This window comes from Eptatretus burgeri, chromosome 4 (genome assembly GCF_056783735.1).
Source record: "Eptatretus burgeri isolate ZD-2024b chromosome 4, Ebu_testis_v1, whole genome shotgun sequence".
NCBI lineage: Eukaryota > Metazoa > Chordata > Myxini > Myxiniformes > Myxinidae > Eptatretus > Eptatretus burgeri.
This window is the reverse complement of record NC_140964.1, coordinates 95,893,768-95,917,354: the sequence shown is the minus strand read 5'-3', so window position 1 is coordinate 95,917,354 and position 23,587 is coordinate 95,893,768. Positions and strand designations below refer to the sequence as shown.

The following is a 23,587-nucleotide window of genomic DNA, read 5'->3' as shown; positions in this document are numbered from 1 at the left end:
GCCACACCCATTGCTGACAGGTGTATAAAATCAAGCACACAGCCATGCGATCTCCATTGTGAAAGAATGGGCCGTACTGAAGACCTCATTGACTTTCAACGTGGCACCGTCATTGGTTGCCACCTTTCCAACAAGTCAGCCCATCAAATTTCTGCCCTGCTGGTGCTGCCCCAGTCAACTGCAAGTGCTGTTATTGTCAAATGGAAACGTCTCGGAGCAACAACAGCTCAGTCGCGAAGTGGTATGCCACACAAGCTCACAGAACGGGTTAGAACACAGAACACAGAACCCTGGAAGCAACGTCAGCACAAGCAGTGTTCATCGATAGCTTCATAAAATGGCTTTCCATGGCCGAGCAGCCACACAAAAGCCTACGATCACCATGCGCAATGCCAAGCTTTGGCTGGGGTGGTATAAAGCTCACCACCATTGGAATCTTGAGCAGTGGCAACGCGTTCTCTGGAGTGATGAATCATGCTTCACCATCTGGCAGACTGACAGACAAATCTGGATTTGGCAGATATGGACTGGGCAGACTCTGGGAAAATGTACATATTTAAAGTTGTGGAGGCATTTCATGTTTACGGCTGGCAAACAACTTTTTTAGATGTATTTATAGGTTCTAAATCAATCTAAGGGGTTTGCCCGGCTGTATTTTCAATTATTAACCCATAATCTTGACAAATCCAAGATGGCCACCATCGCTTATAGAAAATACCTGAATTATTGCATCTCTGGAACTACTTGACCAATATCAATGATGTTGATGTCTATATTAGGGTTTTCACACATGCTTGATCATTTGGAATAAGTTTTAAGTTGATTGTAGGTCAAGGTCATGCATTGGGGCAAAAGTCAAGGTCATATTTTGACCTCTTGGTGCAGAAATAAGCATATCTCAGGAAATAGACGAGGTCAATTTTCAGAAAATGTTAATGGTGGAGCCATATTCTGTTTACAGCTGACAAACAACTTTTTTATATGTTCAAAATCGAATTAGGAGGTTTGCCCAGCTGCATTTTCAATAGTTAACCCAAAAACTTGATAAATAAAAAATGGCCGTCACTAATACATAAAAAAATTCATTTTTTTCATATCTTTGGTGCCAAACATGGTAAGAACATAAATAAAACATGTTTGTATCTTTTTAGGTCCAAGGAATTCATTGAGACCATTATGTAGACCCCAATATGTTAAGAAATCAAGATGGCCACCACATTAGGGCAAATTTTTATCAATGACTGACCTTTAATGAGTGACTTTACTATATCATAATATCATGGTTCCAATGTGGGATATACTGACTGTAAATGAATACAGCTATAGTTATATTTTATCATTGATCAATGTAGAAGAGGGGTGCAGTTACCAAATTAGTTTCATAATGAATGGGAAATCATTACTGAATTTTTGCATATCAATAAAGCAGAAATGGCTGGCAAGACTGTTAATTTATAAACTGCTAAAATCAAATATCAACACATGCATGATGCATATCTTATAATGTTCATTAAAGCCTGTTACAAGCTGTAATGCTTCAAAACATGCACCACATTAAGGCCTAAGTCACATTTGCTCTACGGTGAGGATACGGCGGCCGTATGCCCTCTGCATTGACAGAAACGTGCGGCGGCCGCAGAGTTTCTGTGGTGGCCTCAGGGTGGCTCTACGCCGTTTGGCTATCTTTTACAGGCTGTAGGGGTCGCCGTGGAATTATAACGCGGAGTTATAACTTTTTTCATTTCTACGTTTGCCATAGCAATTCGACAAGCCAAAAACAAAAAAAAACTGGTAAAAAAAATAAAATAAAATAAAAATGAAGCCACTCGTGACCGTCCGTCTGGCCGCACGTTCGCCTTGGGGCCCCCCTGCGGTCGCCTTGCGGGCACCTTGAGGGTACCTTGCGTCTGCCTTGAAAATTCTATGGCCGCCGCAGGGCCCCCTTAAGGTCACCGTACGACATCAAATCAAAGACCGTACGGCAACCCCACGTTTTCGGTCTCCACAATTTCTAAATACGCTGTGCGGCTCCCCGAAAAATAAAAACATATGTGACTACTACATTGTGTGACCGTGGAAATACTGTGGCCACCGTATAATTGATAGTGGCCGTAGATTTTGGAGACCCCACGGCCGGCGTGGCAAATGTGACTTAGGCCTTAACACAGAATCCAGCATGGAAGAAGTCAACTCCAAAATGAGGTTCTCTTTATTGTGTCTTGCAAACATGACATGAGACAGTGAAAATAACGATCATGACAACTCCCTTTTCTTTTACAGAATAACTGGATAAAACGTCAACATTCTAAGTCATACTTTATGATCTACTGGGAACGATCATGTGCCTGTATAATGGCATTCTTAAAATTTCAGTGCCTTTAGCAACTCAATGTTCAATTGTCCTTGTCATATTTTAGAATAGACCTTTGATCCGATATGTGAATATAAACTTGAAAATTTAAGTTAAACACAGACGAGGCAGGTGAAAAGACTTAACTGATAACATTGATTAAAACTGCAAATGTTCTGGTTTACTTATATAATTATTACTTAATCAGATGCCTAATAAGAGTGTGGTCAGAGGTTACCAGCACTTGACCAACCGGTGGAGCATGGTCCTCAGCACCAGCTCTTATCATAAAATGAGATGCTTTTCCAGATGGGTGGCATTGAATCTCGTTGGGTTGTAACGGATTTTGGTTTAGCTATCAAACATTACAGATATATATATATATATATATATATATATATATATATATATATATATATATATATATATATATATATATATATATAATGTATCTAACATCACAAAATATAAACTTTTATATGTCCACAATTATATTGTAATGTTGCATTACTACGTGTGTGTGGAGGACTTAGTTTATGTACCATCAGGTAAAATGTTCCGATATCGGTCCTCATCCACTGTTAGAACAAGATGTTCCTGTTCCATCAATTGAGCTACATGCAACGCTCGCCTGACGAAACACAGCGTATCAATATCATGTGCAGGAGCCTGGATTATGGGTTAGTACCCCACTGATGTTTGCTCTGGATTGACCGTGCTTGCCTTTTGATTGAAGGAAGTCCAAAAAGGCATTGCGTCATTGTGAATGCCATGTCAGTCACATGGGCTTTCTTCGCTGACTGGCATTCATCCATCGATTGTGTAAACCAACCAGGTGTAATCTCATCATTGTATGGGCCTTCGGTGGTTCCACTGTTAGGTGCGGGTATTATGTCGTTCATAGCATCTGGGGTGTGCAGTGTTCCTGTCTTGGAAAACTTGATACCATCAAGTGGATTAACTTTGGGTGGGCATCTCTGCCATGCTACAACCTGGGTAGCATGAAAAGTTCCTTTTCCATCCAAAGTGGCTTCATTTATGTCCACATTGTCAGTTGAAAAATGAACAAAACGTCCTTCAACCAAGTTGGGAGGCACGACCGAGCCATTGTCATCCATGGTTGTTAGTGTTTTTTCAGCTAGTGCCGTGTGCAGCCTGATAACATTACGGTAACTCATCATGTGGCCAGCTTGATGAAACATGTCAACTATCTCCTTCGAACGTGTTGCTTGGTGAAGAGTACTTACCATTCCAATGTGTTTTGGGGTATGAATTTTGTCTCCGCTAGCAGTATAAATAAGATCTTGAGCAATGCTAAGTATTCTGGTTTGGCGGGGTGAATCATGCTTGTAATCACCATCACTGTTCACTTTATTCTCTAAGAGTTGCTGTCCACCCAATAGTAAGTTGAGGAACATGTACAGACTGTCTGGCACATAATCTATCACTCTGTCCTCACTGATTTCAATTCCATCAGGCTTCGGATGTGATAACATATCACCTCGTATGCATAGTGCAACATGCAGCATGGAGAGAAACGAGTCATCCGTTTGATGCTTGAATGTGGGAATAGTGAGCTTTACACCATCATCCTTCACCGTGTCAGATAATGGGATGTGGCGGAACTTGGTTGGGATGAGTAGTGTTCTGAGTTCTGTGCGTGCTTGATCATGGAGAACTATAACTTCATACACACCATCCACACGTTCAGCTAACTTATCTTTGAATGTGCTCCTTCGACTCATATATGATGATGGAATGGTGATGTCCGCTTCATTAGCTCATGTACAGTATCTTTCCCACACATCTGTAAGCTCTAGAATATCAGCATGTGATGCTAATTACTCAAGCTCATGACAAAGCCAAAGCAATACTACATCACTGGCATTTAGTGCTGATTTTCTTATTTTGTCAGTGCTCCGTTTGAATCTGACATGGCAGGTACTGTGATGTTTGCCATCAGCTGCTATGAGATCATTTACACAAGCCAGTTGTGTCCTCAAAGTCGGGTCATACTTGGCTGCTTCTAGGATTCGTTTGCTAACTTGCTTCTCCTGTACAAGGTGGACTTTTTCCTTGGTCTCTCGTTGGCAAAATATGCACAGGTTCCAGTTAATCTGTGTCACCTTACTTCATAGGAGGATTTTTTCTTCAAGGGTTGTGGGGGCTGAAGAACTACATTGAATTTGATCAAGTGTTCTCCCTGCAGCTTTCAGTCTTTCGAGTTTGTAAGCACTTGTACAGGAGGCACGGCATCCATTGTGACATGTTATTGATGGAGAAGAACATGCAGCTAACACATCAGGAAGCCGATCAGTTGCAGATCTAAAATTGTCATTCCGTAACTTCAGTCTAATTTGTCTTGCATTATGGATTGTCTTTAGGCCATCACATGTAGGTGTAACAAGGTGTTGTTTGTTATCTTCTTCACATATTATACATTTGTCATAATTTAACAAGACTCCCCGTGCTCTTGAAGCTGGATCAGCATCCATTTCTACAAGTCATATAGCCACATGCCTGCAAAGACAGATAAAACATATTAGTGTAGACCAGGTTCCTCGTGAGATACGCCTATTTCTGCACCAAGAGGTCAAAATATGACCTTGACCTTTGTCCCAATGGATGGCCTTGACCTACAATCAACTTAAAACTTATTCCAACTGATCAAGCATGTGGGAAAACCCTAATATAGACATCAATATCATTGATATTGGTCAAGTAGTTCTCGAGATACAATTATTTAGGTATTTTCTATAAGCGATGGTGGCCATCTTGGATATGTCAAGTTTACGGGTTAATTTTTGAAAATGCAGCTGGGCAAACCCTCTAGATTGATTTAGAACATATAAATACATCTAAAAAGGTGTTTGCCAGCCGTCAACATGAAATACCTCCACCATTAACATTTTCTGAAAATTGACCTGGTCTCATACCAGAACGCCACCTGTCCGAATGCATTGTGCCAACTGTAAAGTTTGGTGGCGGAGGAATAATGGTCTGGGGCTGTTTTTCATTGTTCCGGCTAGGCCCCTTAATTCCAGTGAAGGGAAATGTTAATGCTATAGCATATAATGACATTCTAGATGATTCTGTGCTTCCAGCTTTGTGGCATCAGTTTGGGGAAGGCCCTTTCCTGTTTCAGCATGACAATGCCCCCGTGCACAAAGCGAGGTCCATACAGAAATGGTTTGTCGAGATCGGTGTGGAAGAAGGTGATTGGCCTGCACAGAGTCGTAACCTGAACACCATGGAACACCTTTGGTATGAATTGGAACGAATGCCGACTGCGAGGCAGACCGAATCACCCAACATCAGGGCCTGACCCCACAATGCTCTTGTGGTTGAATGGAAGCAAATCCCCGCAGTAATGTTCCAACATCTCGTGGAAAGCCTTCCCAAGAGTGAAGGCTGTTATAGCAGCAAAGGGGGGGGGGGGGACTAACTCCATAGTACTGCCCATGATTTTGGAATGAGATGTTGGACGAGCACGTTTCCAAATACTTTTGGCCAAGTAGTGTATATATACAGTATATAACTTTTTTTAAAATATATATTTTTAAAAAAATTCAACATATAATTCAACTTAATATATAAAGACCCACCCACATCTCTCACCTGTGATGGAAAGGGAATAGCCAATTCAGCTCTCAACTAATCAACTAAACCCAGGTGGCTAGGATTATATAAATAATTGACACCTCCCACACTCCTCGAGCTGTAGAAACTGCATAAAGCAACCCAAGAAGGCCTACACAAGGTAAGTGCTTTGCTCTATCAAATCCTCCCCAGAGTTCCTCCACAGAGTTTCCCCAAGTGCTCAGATCTGAGGGCACTTCAATAAACTGATGATTTATCAAACGATGGTGAATAGTTGTCAAATATGGCTATGGACCCACCATTTATTATAAGAAATTTAATATGTATTGCCTATGACTTTGAAGTTGATTCACGATCCTTTGGAAAAAAAAAAATAAAAAAAGATGAAGTGAGTAAATGCTGAGGTGTTGAAAAAATGTGGGTAAATGCTGTTTATCTGCATTTATGCAGGAATACAGCACAGTGTGTCAGCCGTTAATACTTTTATGGTTACGTGTAGGCTAAGTGTTACTGGGTTAGTTCGTGTTAGTGCAGTGCAAGTGTTAGAAAGTGAGAACCGAAACATGTTAGAATGTCCAATGGAAATGAAAACTTTCCTCCGTGGGTGGGTTTTTAGGTGACAAATGAAATTTGATGTCATGGATGGTCCATCTGAAATTTCTGTACCGCATGTTTGACGTGCAGGACTCCTTTCATTCCCTGCACCATCAAATTGTTTATAAGCAAATAAGATCACCCTCAGAATCTCCGCCATGCTACCGGCAACAAAGTGAGCGTACTTGTGCAGAGTAGCAGCAAGCTATGCAGTGACGCTCAGTCTTTAAAGTATAATGGTAAGAACATCCACTCAAAACTCAATCCAGTGTGTGTGTGTGCGTGTTTGTGTGTTTATTTTAGTTCCATTATGAGCCATAAAACATGTACAGTAGTCTTAAAAAAAACATGAAACAAGGTAAATGGGTATGAACCGAGCAGCAGCAGCAATAGCAACTCCGTACGTATGCCGTACGGCATTCATACCAACTAAATTAAACAACGTATAATCCATCATCCATGTAATGAAAGTTTATGTCCACTTGCTTTTCTTTGTGAATTACTTCCTTTTACTCCACTAGACACATGTACGTGCGATCGGAGGCTCGGAGTTCAGCGGCGCTTTGGGCGGTGTATAACTTACACCTTTTGTCATCTCGGGTGTGATTTATTGACGTAGTTTGTGCTCCCTTTTCCATGCGACTCTGGCAGTCTTTGTTTATAAATATAATAATCACTTCCTACCAGACATTGAATGAAAATTAGACACAAACACATCACTGACATATATTTATTTTGATTTCGTGTTCATTCATTTGGCATCATTGCCAAAAAAGTCTACAAGCTCAAGTCTCAAGTCAAGTCTGAAATACAGTATTTAAGGCCAAGTCTCAAGTCAAGTTGCAAGTCACAAAATTTGCAAATTGAGTTCAAGTCGACTTGAGTCGTCATCTCTAAGTGTTAGCAATGCTTGCCACCTTTAGGAATGGAGTTATGCATTGAATAAAGGTTGCAATTGGGCTGTAAGTGTGTCGGGAGCAATATCACATCTCACACTTGAAGCCATTCCCAGTAGAAGTCATATATGAGGCCCCAATATGTAAGATATAAGCAATCCATATATACTCCATATATAATCTGATGGCAACAAAAATTGGAGAGGCAATGGGATACGTCATTCATGCGTAAAGACTCATTCAAACACCTTTATTAGCTAAAGATCATTGAGGCCTATAGCTAGTGGCCTACCTAAATGCTTAGCTTGCCATGGTGGTTCGGGTCTGATAGACTGCAGAGTATGCGATAAACATTGAATGCCTCAAGGACATTAAGTTTATTTTTGCGATGAGCATAGAAAGGACAAAATCACACTAAATAGCATGTTTTAGGACGATGTACAGCTATGTTATCATTGTTCTAGAAAGAGCCGGTAAATTGTTTCATGAATCATGAACGGTGTGTGCAATTTGTTTTCAAAATGCAGTCCTATTTCACTTAACTCTAACTTAACTGCACATATAATCACCAAATTCACAGAACAAACCAATATGATGTCACATTGGAGTAACTCTCACCCTGAGCTTTGCCCACTCAAATAACACAATGCGATCTTCATATGACAAATGCAATGTAAACAAAAGCGAAGTTTATGTTTTAATATATACAAAACTTTTGGTGAAACAATAGAAAAGATTAACAGCAACCAGACAAAAAAAAATCATTTGTATAAAGTACTATATAGAATTAACTCAGTGGTGTAATGGTTAAAGCATGCACTCTGAGTCTAGGAGGTCAGTGGTTCAAACCCAGGCTGAGTCAAATCAGACTATATTAAAAAATAGTACTTGCTGCTTCCTTGCTTGGCATTCAGCATGCAAAAGGATAGGACATAGACAAACTGTGCTGGGAGGACAATGGCAAACCACTCAGTATAACCTTTGGCAACACCAATGCATTGTAAAGAGTATATGGTACAGGTTTAAAAAATAATAGAATTAAGAAGAAGATTGTATCCAGCAACCATTTTAAATGTGTTCATTGATCATCTGAACGTTGAAGTTTTAAACATGGAACTGCAGTTTTGGGACATGAAGGAAGCGGTTAACCGTTCCATCTTGAATTCCCCTGTACAGCAGGCAATGGTTATGGGACAGTTCTGATATTTCCCATTAGAAGTATAACCTACCCATCTGGTATGTATCAGTAAATGTCACCAGGGATTCATGAACATAACCACAGGAGCTAAGAGAAGCTTGCTGTCTTTCCTTCGCATGGTATGGTGCATGTGGATTATGCAATGAGAACATAATCCCCTTTTGTCGCAGGCATAATTGAAAAAGATTTTTTAGAAACATTTTATTATTTTCATTCAGTTTTTATCCACTATACCTGTAATAACTTCAAATCATTATTTTAATTCAGAGTGTATGAGGCTTGCGGAGAAACTTATAGCACCGGACTTACATTGCATAGTGAGTGTGGTCGTGGTCGTAATACATTATAATCAAGCTTATCGGGGCACCCATGTGGCCTTTTTATGGGCAAATAGCCCTAGTGGTGCCCATCTCCTCTCCATGCTTGGTTTTCTGAGTAGTTGTGGGAAATGAACCCGTACCAAAGAAAAATAAAGACTTTACACACTCCACCACTGAGTCAATTGTGTCAGAATAATAATATTATGATGTACCAATAAACACACTTTTATATTAATTACAATGATATTAGCAAGCATTAACATGCCCTTTTATGACTAAATAAGACTATGAGATATCAGTATACTTTTGCAGGAAAAACAATAACATGAGGTGACAATAGACAAACCAATGCAGTATATTTGATGTATGTTGGAAATGACGGCATCGTGAACCATGGGTTATTGGAAAAAACAAAAACAGCACAAACATGCAAACATGTACTATTTCATGTGTAAAACTGCTAAACATTTCGATGAAAATATACTGTACAATAAGGAAAACTCACCATTGGGGTTAGTTATGACAACTCACTGAATAAAAAGGCATATGATCCACGATAATGTCGTGATATTTAACACATCCACATTGCTATTTGTCTTAGGTGCAGTTTCATCATCTTCATATTAAAACACACAATTTGGTGTCTGTATCTCTGTGGCCGATGCATTCGGTCGTTATTCATCCAATCACAACAAAGCGTGCCAGCAGGCCAAAGGGTCAAAAGACAAAGGTTGTGGCTACTTGGAGGAATTCACGTTTCATTGTGTTTTCTGGGAAAACACCATGTTAAGGTTCATAGATAGCAGCTAGAGCATCGTTCCATGTTATCACGGTGTTTTCCCATGGCCACTTCCAATAACAACAACAATAATCATGATCATAACATATAATTGTGATATTCATTTAAAATAGTAATAATAATTGGCAATAGAATAAAAGCATAATAACATGACCAACCCCCACCCCTATGTATTATGTCAATAAATAAAAAATATCAATGTAATATATAAAGCTCATTATAACCACTCACTCACTCACTGACTCATTGACTCACTGACTGATATTAAAGATCGGTACCTTCTGGGTGACGTAGAAAGCTGAAATTTTGTGGGCCGATGGACATCCAAGCCTGTACACTGGGAAAAAAAAATCACAGAAACATTGAAAAGCATCCAAAAATGAAAATATAATTAAATGAAAATGAATAAATGAAAAAAAATGTAGGTGAGCAACCCGAGACGATGGTGAACATGGTTCGTTATTGCTAACAATTTGTAAGCATACCCCACTAGGAAATTAATAAAGACATTAATTAAATTGGCAGTTCCAACCATTACAATGAAGTAAAAAGCAAGATAGAAGATAAAGAATTCAATATAATTGTAAGTCCAAAGTGACAAAATCTTAAAATGATTAAAAAGTGCAGGATTTTAGGAGATGCATTCACACGACCAGGTAAGTGATGGCAAGGGAAGCTGTTGGACGTACATGCTGTGTGATGAACTCCCCAGCCTGTGTGCATTGCCAGATACCCTATCTGCTCTTCCTGTTCCCAGGCCCATGCATGATCGGTGCTTGCAGTGCGAGTCGAGCCGTTTTCAGCACAGCACATCGGGATGGGTTTTCCACGGTCCATCATAAACCTTTGCCTCATTCCAGGAAAGCACTGGTGAACTGGTACGAGAAGCTTCTGATGATTCTATAGTTTTCATCACTTTGTTCACTTACTCTTTATCATTTATTTGTGATTGATTTCAAACTATAATGTTTTGTTTCATCAACATGAACAGACAACTCCGCACAAGATGGATGAAATGCCAGACATAAGCAAAGAATAAATAACCGGTTAAATTTTGGTAATACATTTCAACTGGGGATCGTAAGGGTGTTTATGCAGCATACAAAAACAGGGAATCTACCTGGACTCAGTTTGATACCGTCGATATACTTCTGTTGGGGTGGGTTACAGCTCATGGCACCTGGAGATGCATGTAACAACTGGTAACCTGACTCGTCTGGACGATGAACAGAACATCTCTGACAATGATCATCATTACTATGGCCTAATGTTCCAATATTCCGGATGCTGTTGTGTAAAGTCCGAGCAAAAAAGTGAATGTATAATAATCTTGACTTTCCATCAAAGAAAGTTGAAGTATTAATGAACTAACACTCAGGGTGAAAGAATGAATATTTATTGAATGAGGGCAGGTGTTTGATTGCTTTTGTTGATGATTATATTTTTTGTCATTTCCATATAAGTAGAGAAATTGCAACAAAGATCTCACTATCGCTAAAGGTGACAATGCTGGGTGTCGCAGCTAATGACCGGAAATACCGAGCCAGAAATATGAACAAAACCTTCTCAAGGGAAACCCACCTGGGGGATGACAAACCAACAGAAATAAGCCACAAACGTATTAAATGATCATTTTAAAATCAAAGGAACAAGTTTGACTCCTGGACTTAAATAATGTATATTGTGACAGTACAAAAAGACTGTTCAGCAGTGTAACATAAAAGGAAATGAAAACATTAAAAGCTCATATTTAAACTGGTACAATACGCTATTACAGAAGTATAATCTATTTTGTGAATACATTTGATAACCCTGAGTCAAACAAAACAAAAGCTTTTCTGTTGATATGTGTAGTGGTTTATTGTTAAGGACAAATGACTATGTATCCCAGACTTATTGGGTTCAAATCTCAATGATGGCCGCAATGTTGAGTATTTGGATTCAAAGCTTGTTATTGTGCTTCTTCTAGTGGAAGTTAACATGTTGCTATCAGACTGGAGCTAAAAACACATCTTTTCTGTATTAGAAATGTAGACTTATGGGGGAGCGAGGTGACAAAGGGTGAAGTGAAACACAGTGATGGTAGAGCAAGAGTTCGACACAAGCAAGATAATGAATGAACAAGAAAAAAGGAGTGAGAGGAGGGAAAGAAAAGCAGCCACCTACAATTATGTGAGAGTGTTGATCGAGGTTGGATTTATGGGGGTAGAAATGATCATTGGTTGTGATGGGGGATGACTTGTGTTAGTGGTGCACTGCTTGTTTGAAGCCATGGGGGATAATAGTATTGAATCATATCTGGAAGGCAATTCCATAAATGGGAGAAAGGACGAACAAAAGAGTGTTGGTGGTCAGAAAGCCTGGATTTTGGGAATTTATTCTGAGAGGGTTAACTAATAGAATAAAGTATGCATCCTGAGAGTTGGGTAGGTTCAGAAGACTGTGAGAGAGAGAGAAAGAAAAGGTAGGAGCAAAACTGGAGAGGCAGAGAAAAGCCAATAGGCAACTGACCTTCATCATCTTTGATGTGAGAGCAACAGGCTTCTGCTTGAACTGCCTCAGTGGGGGAGACGTTGATAATGTTGAGAGCTTAAGATTCAACAGATTTCAGGAAACATTTTGAGAACTCCCTTATAGGCTGGCAGATTCGATAGAATATTCAATCCTATTCTCTAGAATTCTGTAGAATCTTCAAGCCCATAGGTGAGAGCAGTACTCCATTTATCTATGGACAAAGTCCTTGTGAACTGTGAGTAGTTCTGATCTTTCAAATAAAGACTTAAAACAATGGAGAATTCTCAACCCTAACCCTAACAGCTGGCTTTGGAAGCCAGATTTTCTCTGTGATTGGCATTGGAGAGGTTAGGTTTAGCAGATTTCACTTCGTCCAGTGGCTGACCAAGATAATTGATAGGTTGTTTCACAGTCCGTCGAGAGTGACAAGGTGAGACTGAGATTTGCCAGGAATGAAAGACATCTTGCATTTATCAGGCCAGCATCCAATCAATGAAAGATCAACAGAGAGTGATGCAGCTGCCATCTGGCTGTCAGTGTGATGTGGTTAATGTTTGGCACAATGTGAAGTCCTTGCACAAAGGAAGAGTGGGTTTTTAAGAGCATTGGAGAAGTCATCTTTCTTGCTGAGGAAAACAACTGGGCCCAACATCATGCCTTGGTGGATTTCATCCGACACTGGGAGAGAAAAGGAGAGGACACCGTTTCATTGATAGCAACACAATGAATGTGTCAGTGGAGGAAGGTGGTTATGTCTGCCACAGTCAGCGATCTTCACGTACCGAGCTGTCTAATGGATGTCAGTCTGTCTAATGCAAGGGGTACTGTATGTATGAGAAGATGGTCCTCAATTCATGTTGAGACTTAGCACCTCCAACCATTGCTGAAGAAGGAACATCGTCATACACATAGTTCAGTGAAATAAACTGATGGTTACGCATCAAGTGGTTTCAAAAGAGGAAATATGACATCAGCACCAATTGTCGATTCCATCACTATGTTCAGAATTGGGAGTAATCTTACTGGTGTATAACTGATATGATCTGTTTTTGCACTTTTCTTGTGGATGGGAGTGATGTGTGCTAACTTTCAGGCAGATGGGGGTTGGTGAAGGCAGAGACAGGAGAAGCAAGCGGAGGAGAGAAGGATTTTAGAGCATTGGCATTTATGCCATTTAACCCATTGTCAATGCATGATCGAGGCTGAACAGAGCTTCTCGAGTGAGAATGACATGCACTATTCCAACCAAAATCGGGTGTCCAACCACAAATTGAGACATTCTGCCTTATCTCAAGCAGAGTCTGTGGTGATTCAATTTGGGTTGAGTGAGGGGATGGAGGAGGTAATGGATGAACTTGATAAGGTCCCACAGATTACTTTGAGTGTGGAGACTGGTGGAAACCTTCAGCCTTTTGATTAGCAAGATCAGAACATGATGTTTTCTGTCCTGCCGAAGGATGAATACATTCTGTAGCTGTTCTGAGCTTTACGGAGTGAACTACAGATTTTGTCAGGCACGTTAGTCTTCCACATTGAGAAGTCAAACCTTTATATAACTACAATCGGGAGTGAAGCATTCACATCAGGACTGCAGTGACTTAAAGAGAAGGTCTTTGACCTTATCAAAACCACTGGGGATAAGCACAACATGATGCTTATAAGCATCACCATTCACATCCATAAATCAAATAAGAATCCAAAAACATAACCCTAATATAAGTTCAATATGTACAGGGTGTTTATAAAGTATCTATTTCAGTGAAAAGGAATTAGAAGGGTAAAATTAAAACATAATGTAATAGAAGGCATACATTTGATGAATACCTAAGCATATGATTCTATATCAGCACCATCAGCATCTCTGCAGAGCTCAAATGTGTGAGCCCCATTGTGGAACGTATTTTGGAAAATTTCAGGGATTATTTTGAAAATCATGAATTCACTGAAATAGATACTTTATCCATCCATCCATTGGGACCACACTCAGTGCAGAGCGTTGGTGCGGCCTCTGCAGTCTCCTTGGCTATTGGTCACAATACAGGATGGGTCTCCACTCCGACACAGACTTACTTAGCCTGGTGTTGGCTCAGTGGTTAGGGTGGCGGCTTGGGATCCTCGGGTCCTGAGTTCAAGCCCCGTCGGCCGCTGAATTAATACACCAGGGGGGTTGACTCAGCCTGTCATCCTTCCAAGGTCGGCGAAATGAGTACCAGTTCCAATGTGTGTACTGGTAGAGGGGTACTGCGTCAGCCACACAGTCGCGCTTCAAGAAATGATAGCTACCCCGGCAGCTAATCTGCCATATGACCACCACCACAGAGTTACTTTATAAAATCGGCGAAGGAGGAGTCGCGTGACCTTGCAAATGCGTGAATCATTCAAAAACTGAACATAGTACAAATACAATCCACACATCGATTTAAAGGTAATTTTACTGCTCATCGAAGGACATAACTCTCAAGGGTGAAAAGTGTTTCTAGAAAGAAAAAAAAAGGTTACTATCATAGTTAACTTCACCAAATATACACCACAAAAATACATGCACGCATAGTTTAAAATAACCAAGTTAACTTCGTGATTTGATTGTTGATGGTAAATTGATCATCAATGTTTGATTACTTTCATCGTAGATGTCTCAACCTGAAATGAGCAATTTTTGGGGAGTGCGTATTATTGGTAGAAACACGAATTCAGTGTAAAAATTCAGTGATGAAATATCTGAGTGGGTGGAGCAGGTAACCTCGGCAAGCATTTATTATTATTATTATTATTATTATTATTATTATTATTATTATTATTATTATTATTATTAATGGTTTCTGGTCACTGTCACAGAAATATTCAATCACAAAGGAGATATATTTCATTTTTCAATATTACCGATATCTCCGACCTCTTAATGATGTCTTATCTGAGGGGCCACTTAAAAATTACATACCTAACGTGTGAGGGTTGGGATTTGGAATTTTGCAGGGGTGGGTGCATGTCCAAATGTTGTTGAGTTTTACACTTGCAGGGGGGTTGGGGGTTGTTTCCAGAGCCATTATGTAATTACCTTTTTCATTTCATTTTAAAACAAGATGTAAAAGGACTTTTTGGACGTCTCTGGGTGAGCTTTCCCACAACTTTGAATGGAGTTCTGATTGAGCGTTTCTCCATTAGCCATGGCTTTGCCAAGAGATCTTGGCAATCCAGATACCTGAATTTCACTGTAAGCTGGTTGATGTCGATGGAAGAAAAAGAAGTAACACGACCTTGCTGAAAAGAGGAAGAAGAGGCTGCAACAGGAATATAGGTTGTCCATCTCTACATATATAAAACCTAAATGTTATTTTGTTTGTGACCTTAATGCTTTGAGCTCCCAAAGTTAATTAATGATGAAACTTTCTTCGATCAGATTTCTAACCACGATGCACCTAAATGGGTAGTTTAAACGGTCACGAGGAGGTCATTTGGCCCATTATTGCCATGTTGCACTCAAGAGTTAATTTATTTACTAACATGAGGTAATTTCTTTACAACAGCTTCACTCCTTTACACCCTGTAGGGCCTGTAGAGCCCATCGCACACATTACACCCCTAAGACTCTTAAATACCCACTTAGACCCTTTTGAGATGTATTGACCATCTTCAACCCTTTTCATACTTTTCAGACCTTTAAAGAACTTTTGGACAATTTCAGACTATTTGGACACCTCAGACTGCCTTTTCTCTTTCACTCTTAGACCGCTTTAAACATTCAGACCCATTTCAGACCATGGGACCCTTAAAACACTTTAAGACCCCATGTTTGACCTTTTAAGACCCATAAGCCACTTTAGACCCCTCTACGAAGCCTGGTGTTGGCTTAGTGGTTCGGGTGGCGGTTTGGGATCCTAGGGTCCTGAGTTCAAGCCCCGCTGGCCACTGAATTAATATACACCAGGAGGTTGACTCAGCCTGTCATCCTTCTGAGGTCAGCAAAATAAGTACCAGTGTACTGGTAAGGGGGACACTGCATCAACGGCATAGCCGCATCCCAACGAATGATGCAACCAGCAGCCACAGGCTGCACTCAACAGTGAGAAAAAGACCCCTCTACACCCTTTAGAAAATCTGAAAAGATTCCCCGGAAAATCATTTTTGACACCGTTTTTCATGCACCATTTGCGCTGCATCACAATTGGCGATGACAGATCGAAACTGATGTCCAAAAGAGAAACTGATGTTGAAAATTGAAACTGAAATGACTGATCTACGGATCATTGAATGGGAAACCAGAATGAAAACGCTGTGAAAAATACTGAATGGAAATTGCCAAAAGCAAAACTATGTGGATTATATAGAGAGGCGGCAAGTTGGGGACTGAATTAGCGATGTGGAGAGGGATAGGTGCCTGTTGGTGGTCGGTTGGCATGGAAAGAACTTTGGTGATCTTCCATCAGGCGGTAGGCCTAAAACGTGCTAAAATTAGTTTCCCAGCCTACATTTCATAACATCACCACCACTGCCAAGTCGTAATCGGAGGTAAAACAAGCATGGATTGGAAATCTTCTCTGGTGGAATGGAACGAGGTGCCAAGCTTACCAGCTCCACCTACTGCGACATCTGCAAATGAACATTTACACTGAATTCCCTTTTCTACCAATACAGACATTTGAGGTGCGACATTGACGAGCCTATCAGTGATGGGTACCCTGCTAAACATTATATATACATTGTTATGGTTTTAGAAAACTTACCCCAGGGAGAGAGCATACATGGACACGTCGGTGATCGGAGGATAAGTTATTATCCCGCCCCCCGGAGGGAGGGAGCCGGATATTGTAATCATCCGGTTTGTTTGTCTGTCTGTCTGTTAGTAACTTTATGGCAAAACGGCTTTAGCAAACACTATCAAATGTAATCCACAGGTGGGCAATGAACCTTGGACGACCCCATTAACTTTTGGGTCCAATTGGATCAAAGGTCAAGGTCACGAAAAGATCAAAATCGTTTTTCGCTCATAACTTCGTCAAAAACGATCTGATTTACTTCAAACGAAGCTTATAGTGAACCTTATTCTATTTCTCACTTATAATCCTACCCATTCCTATAGTGAAAAATGCATATTTGTGAAGATCGGTAGGGTCCGAAGTTTTGGGGGTCATGGTCATCGGTCAAAATTACAAATTTTCCATTAAAACTAAAACATGGTTACAAAAATACAACTTTACGGGAAAACGCCTGGCTCAAACACTGTCAAATTGTATCCACAGGTGGGTAATGAACCTCGGACGACCCCATTAACTTTTGGGTCCAATTAGGTCAAAGGTCAAGGTCAGGTCACGAAAAGGTCAAATTCGTTTTTCGTTCATAACTTCGTCAAAAATTGTTTAATTCACTTCAAACTAAGACTAAGATATTCCTTATTCCATTCCTTATAATCACCATTCAGGTTAAAGATGTAACAAATTTAAATTTGATCCCCAAAATAACTTTATGCCTTAAATGGGTTGGATTTGTTGTGCCTGGCACCACTTGTTTCATTAGTCTTTACATAGATAGTCCTTGGTGCAGCCTGGTGTTGGCGCAGTGGTTAGGGCAGCGGCTTGGGATCCAAGAGGTCCTGAGTTCAAGCCCCGTTGGGCCACTGAATTAATACACCAGGGGGTTGACTCAGCCTGTCATCCTTCCGAGGTCGACGAAATGAGTACCAGTATACTGGGCCGGTGTATACCCCGGTTAAAATAGGTGTACCATGTCCCTGTGTCATAAGAGGCGACCAGGGTTGCGTCAGGAAGGGCATCCGGCGTAAAACATGTGCCAAATCACTATGCGGATCATTCGGATGATCCGCTGTGGCGACCCCTAATGGGAGCAGCCGAAAGAAGAAGAAGAAGAAGAAGAAGAAGATAGTCCTTGGTGCCTTGTCAAAGTGCTGTTTGGGGAGCATGCATCAGCTAGGCTGTATCTGTCATGATTGATGTATTCACCCCCCCCCCCCTCCACCTCTCCACCACCTAAGGAGTGACGAATCCTTAGTCTCATAATAAGATTGTTGACCGGTGTTACCTCAATTATCATTGAGGTCAGCTGATTGGACACAGCTACAGCAACTCCTTGAGTATGGTAACCATAAGAGCGACCAGACCAATAATAGGTGTAACCACCTGCCATTATCTCGCCGCAATCCGGTCTCCGAACCTCAGAGTGCTGCAATACCGAGGTCCAAATGCTTGAGCTTAGATGATAACAGAGACAGGTGATCATCCTCCCTTAGGGATAAGACATTCCAGGCACCCACCCAAAGGGACCGCCTCAAGTTAACCCAAGCTGAATGTCTCAACTCGGTGTTTGCAGCGAAATCTTGTGTCCTAAACCCATCACTTTCTCTACCCACTTTACCCAGTCACACCCAACTGTCCCTGGACTCTGTATCCTTTTCTCCTGACAAGGTGGAGAGCTTGCTTTCAAACCTCGAGTCAGATTCTGCAACCGGTCCAGACGGCATCAGCCCACGTGCCCTCAAAGCCTGCTCTTCTGCTCTTGCTCACCCTCTCTCTGTTCTGTTCACCCTCTCATTTGCCCAAGGTCATCTGCCATCTGCTTGGAAATCTGCTAACATCACTGCCCTGCTTAAAAAAGGTGCAAAAACAGATCCCTGTAACTACAGACCAATCAGCCTTCTCCCAATCATCAGCAAGGTTATGGAATCCATCATCGCTTCAGACATGAAATCCTTCCTCTTCTCCAATGGCTTGATTTCCAATCATCAATTTGGTTTCAGACAAGGTCACTCTACCCTGGATATGCTGCTTCTGCTGTCCCAACAATGGATGGAGGTCCTCAATGCCAGACAGGAAATCCGAGCCGTATCCCTGGACATATCACGTGCTTTTGACACAGTCTGGCACCCTGCACTACTCACCAAACTCTCTTCCCATGGTATGCAAGGCCATCTCCACTCATGGCTCGCAGACTTCCTCTCCTGTCGCAGTCAACGTGTGGCCCTAAATGGAGTTCTTTCATCCCCTCTTCCTGTGCAGGCTGGAGTTCCTCAAGGTAGCGTTCTGGGCCCTGTTCTTTTTCTGGTTTTCAACAATGATCTCTCGGACTCCCTGGAAAATCCTCTATTTCTCTTTGCCGATGACTCCACCCTCTGCCGTACCATCTGTCATCCCTCAGACCGGCAAGCAGCAGCTTCTTCGCTCACTGCAGATCTGGATAAAATCCAACACGTGGAACATGTCTTTCAATCCAGACAAATCTCACACTCTCACTGTCTCTTCGAAAGGACCGTTTAGAAAACCCCCCCATCCACTTTCTCAAGAATCCTCTGGAAGAACTCTTTTCTTTCAAGCTTCTGGGTCTCACTATCTGCCATGACCTTTCCTGGGAAAGTCACATTTCAAACCTCGCCTCAAAAGCCAGTCGCCGACTGGGAATCCTCCGTCGTGCTAAGTCCTTCCTCAGCCCTCTTGAGCTCCTGACCACTTACAAAGCTTTTGTCCATAGCCTGATGGAGTACTGCTCTCCCCTCTGGGCTGGTGCTCCTGCCTCCCACCTTTCTCGGCTTCACGCTGTTGAAACCAGGGCATTTAAGCTCATCAGCATCTTCCGCAATGAAGCTGAGTCTTTGGGCCTCTCACTCAATCACCGCAGGTTGGTCGGTGGTCTTTCTGTCTTCTACCGACTCCTCTTCAGCCTTGACCCCTTGCTCTCTCTGCGATTTGTCCCCACCACATTTCCACAGGGCGCTCAAGGTCTGCCAACAACCCCCTTCTGGTAAAACTACCAAAATCACGAATCACTGCTCATCTTCACTCTTTCATTCCTCTTTTTTCCCACCTTTGGAATAAACTTCCTCACTCTATTCTTTCCCATTCTTCCCGACAGGCTTTCAAAACAGCTGTTCACCACCACCTCTTATCTTCCCCCATCCAAATCCTCGATCTTTTCTACCCCAGATAATCCACCCAAGCCCACTTCCTTCAATTCTCCTGCTTTCCTTCCTGAAAGTCCCTGAAATGTCCATCTTCTCTTCGCCATGTTCCCCGTCCCATCCCCATCCCTCTCCCTTCCACAGTTCACCTAATGTGTCTGTTCCCCACTGTTTTGTCCCTTCCACTCCCGCCCCTCTTGTCTCATGCCCCCTTGCTGTGAGTTGTGTGTTAGCTCTCATACGAGCCTTGACAAGGTATACAAAAAAAAAGCAGACCGCCGTCTGGTGGACGACACCTCAGCACCACTCCGACAAACTCTCCCGCAATCTGACCCGGGAATGTTACCCCGTGGTTTCCCTCCTATCATAAAAGATTGGGGGTCCCGAAGGCTTTGCCCCAATCCCGTCATCCTGTGAGCTGCCCTGCGAAAGGAAGCTGCACAGGAGGTATTCCCACGGAGTGGGTTTTCAGATTTTTTTTGTGTTTTGCGGAATGAAGGGTTTTATGGTGGCCGGAGTGCAAATCCTGCCACCAACCTCCTAATAAAAAGTGACCCAACTGCAGGAGGACGTCCACAGACACAGTTGGGCTCTAGATATGGATGGCCGTTGGCTCACAAGGAGCTCCTCCGCCCTTTGACAGGTTTTGTTTTTAATCCTGCTGTGTGTCCATATCCAAACACCCTCCTCACCACAAAACCTGGTGGAGGGGATGGTTTAGTCGCCAACCAGCCGACCATGGAACAGGTTTGTACAGGTTTACATGGTACCTGTAGCAAGTCACAGATCTAACCTGACCTGGCTGTAAAACCATGGCCGTGAACTGTAAAAGCATGATGGGAAACAATGTTATCCGATAGTTTTGTGGCAATTTACCTTGGGAGCTCAGAGGAGTGGGGTCACAAACAAACAAACCTTTCGCACACACACACACACACACACACACACACACACACACACACATATATATATATATATATATATATATATATAATTAGATGAGCTGGATACGCATTATTTCAGTAAATTAAAATGAAATTGCTTTGCTGTTACATTTCCAATTGGTGTCGTGGCCTGACTTCTTGCCTCATAACCCTGAGTTTTACATATCCATTGTACAATGTGAATTTTTTTCTCGAGAAGGCATCTGTTTTTTACATATTCAAGAGGTGTTTGCAGATGTGGGGTTTACGGTGGAGGGTTAAATGGGATGGGGTATGGAGGAGATGCTTTGTGGTCTTCATCATTTGTAAACTGAATGCCATGCAGAAGTTCTTTGAGTGGTCAAAAGAGAAGAAAATGAAAACATTTCAAGTGTGAACTGCATGAGGGATGATTTAGGACTCGCAAACTCATCTTCGCTGGAGTCATAAGTGTCACATGCGAGGGCAAGTATTAGCGTACATTCAAGCCAAGTTCTCATTTTGGAATACCTGATCATCGTCTGCACCTTGCTCGTTTCATTGTATTGTGGAACAAGTCGTCGTATTCCTTTGCATTGGTATGTTTCCCCACTTTCAATAAATTCAGCATGAATTAAACTGTTCAGCTTACAAAACACTATTGCTGTAAACATTACGACAGATGGTTGAACTTTGAATGTTTGTGGTGGTGCGGCTGGCCAATGATGTGTCCACTCTATGGAGAGCTTGCTTTGACTCCAACATGAAATGATGGACCCAGAAAGGTCTCATCATGTGTCCCAATCTTCTTAAATAAATAACTTCCCTCCCACGAGTGGCATTACCATAGCTCGGCTGCAAACGCCGCACGACTTTCCTTTTGAACAGTCTCCTTTCACAGCCAACTTGCACTAACATTGTTGAATTTCAACAGAGAAAGATATTGTTTCCACAATTCAAACAATGAGATACAATAACTCTTCGATTCAAAATATGGTTCCAATCAATCAATCAATCAAACAGTTTCTTCAATAGTGCTATTCATTTTGTACTAAATTCTCCATGTGCTTTCAAAAAAGGAAATGGTGAGAGCAGTCGAAAATAACTAAATAAAAAGCTTCTCGAAATGTATCCACCAAGCAAGTTTAATATTTGCTCATCACATCATTTGGATGCATGTGAGAATTATCAAGATTGCTCAACAATTCACGGCCATGTTTGTATGCACTGCACCATTTAAAACTCAACAATGTGCATCATCAAACTGTGCAGTTGGTCTCCTGCGAATTGAAACTGCTTGGTTGTTCTCTCCTTCACAAATACCATAATGATACACCTTGCTCCACAGCACATGCGACTATGTCTGTTTCTAAATTGGTTTTACTCACAATCATTTGGCACATGATGATATCACTCCCTTTACTATAATTGATCACGCAGTGTCGAGTATTTTTGCACAACATTTCAGAAATGGAGCTATTATAATATACTGGCAGAGGACCAACCCGACGGGTGATGTTGTTCCAAGCATGCAGCACATTCTTTTGACGCACCTATATTTTGGCCGTGTATAGACAAATGACAGCTGTGGAGGGCAAACCCCCCCCCGCCCCCCAAACAACCCAAGTTACATACACGAAGCAAAAACATACATACTGCTTGCAATTCAAAACACCTTACTGCACTGGAAGACGTGGGGACAGAAATACTGTACTGTAAAGGGTGGGGTCTTGTAATACCGCACGATACACATTTACATGGAGAATTTGCTCCAGTTCATTGGCCTTCAAGCCTCCGAAGTTTTTTGGGGGTTTTTTTTTTCCCCCAGAAGCGATCAAGTAATATGGACCCATAGATCAAGATCAAGTATTGTGAAGATCATTGTTGAGGTTGTAGTGATTTGTTGTCATCAACACAAATTTAATAATTACAGTGTTTACATGTGTGCCTGTTCTTAAAATGATTGCTTTACACAGATTTATTACAACACCTCCGCGTTCAGGCCTCGAGCAAGTATGGTGCTCACACACTGCTGCGATCGAGTCATATGTATCGTGAAGATTATATGAGGCCCGGAGAGGAGTGATGTAAGCGACATTTTTTAATGATATGATGATGATCGGCTCGGATGATAGGGTAAGGGTTAAAATAGTGTTATGTGGCATTAACTCCAAAATGGCCGATGTTGCCCTTATATCACTCCTCCTCGCGGCGCCTCATATATTGAGGTCATTTTATGTACTTAAGTTAATCACAGAAAGTGTGTTTTCCTTTTTACGTTTCTCTCCTTCCTCTAATCCTCCCCTTCTGTGTACGACCCATCTGCTGATTTTAAATTGTAATCAACCACATCACGAAGATTGGCATGGTAAGATGCCCACTGGAGCACTTCTGGAACTCCCAAGGGACCACTTTTTGTAAATATCTCAACCTACTTTACTTGTATTATGAATATTACCGCAGACCACCAAAAAAGACCGCTGATGGGCAGAAACAAATCAGATGGAAAAT

At 41.5% G+C, this 23,587-nt stretch overlaps 1 pseudogene; it reads right to left on the bottom strand.

The window, feature by feature from the left end:
• Positions 1 to 3,024: 3,024 nt before the first annotated feature.
• On the bottom strand, positions 3,025 to 15,575 carry LOC147028712 (uncharacterized; annotated as a pseudogene).
• Between the last annotated feature and the right edge of the window lie 8,012 nt (positions 15,576 to 23,587).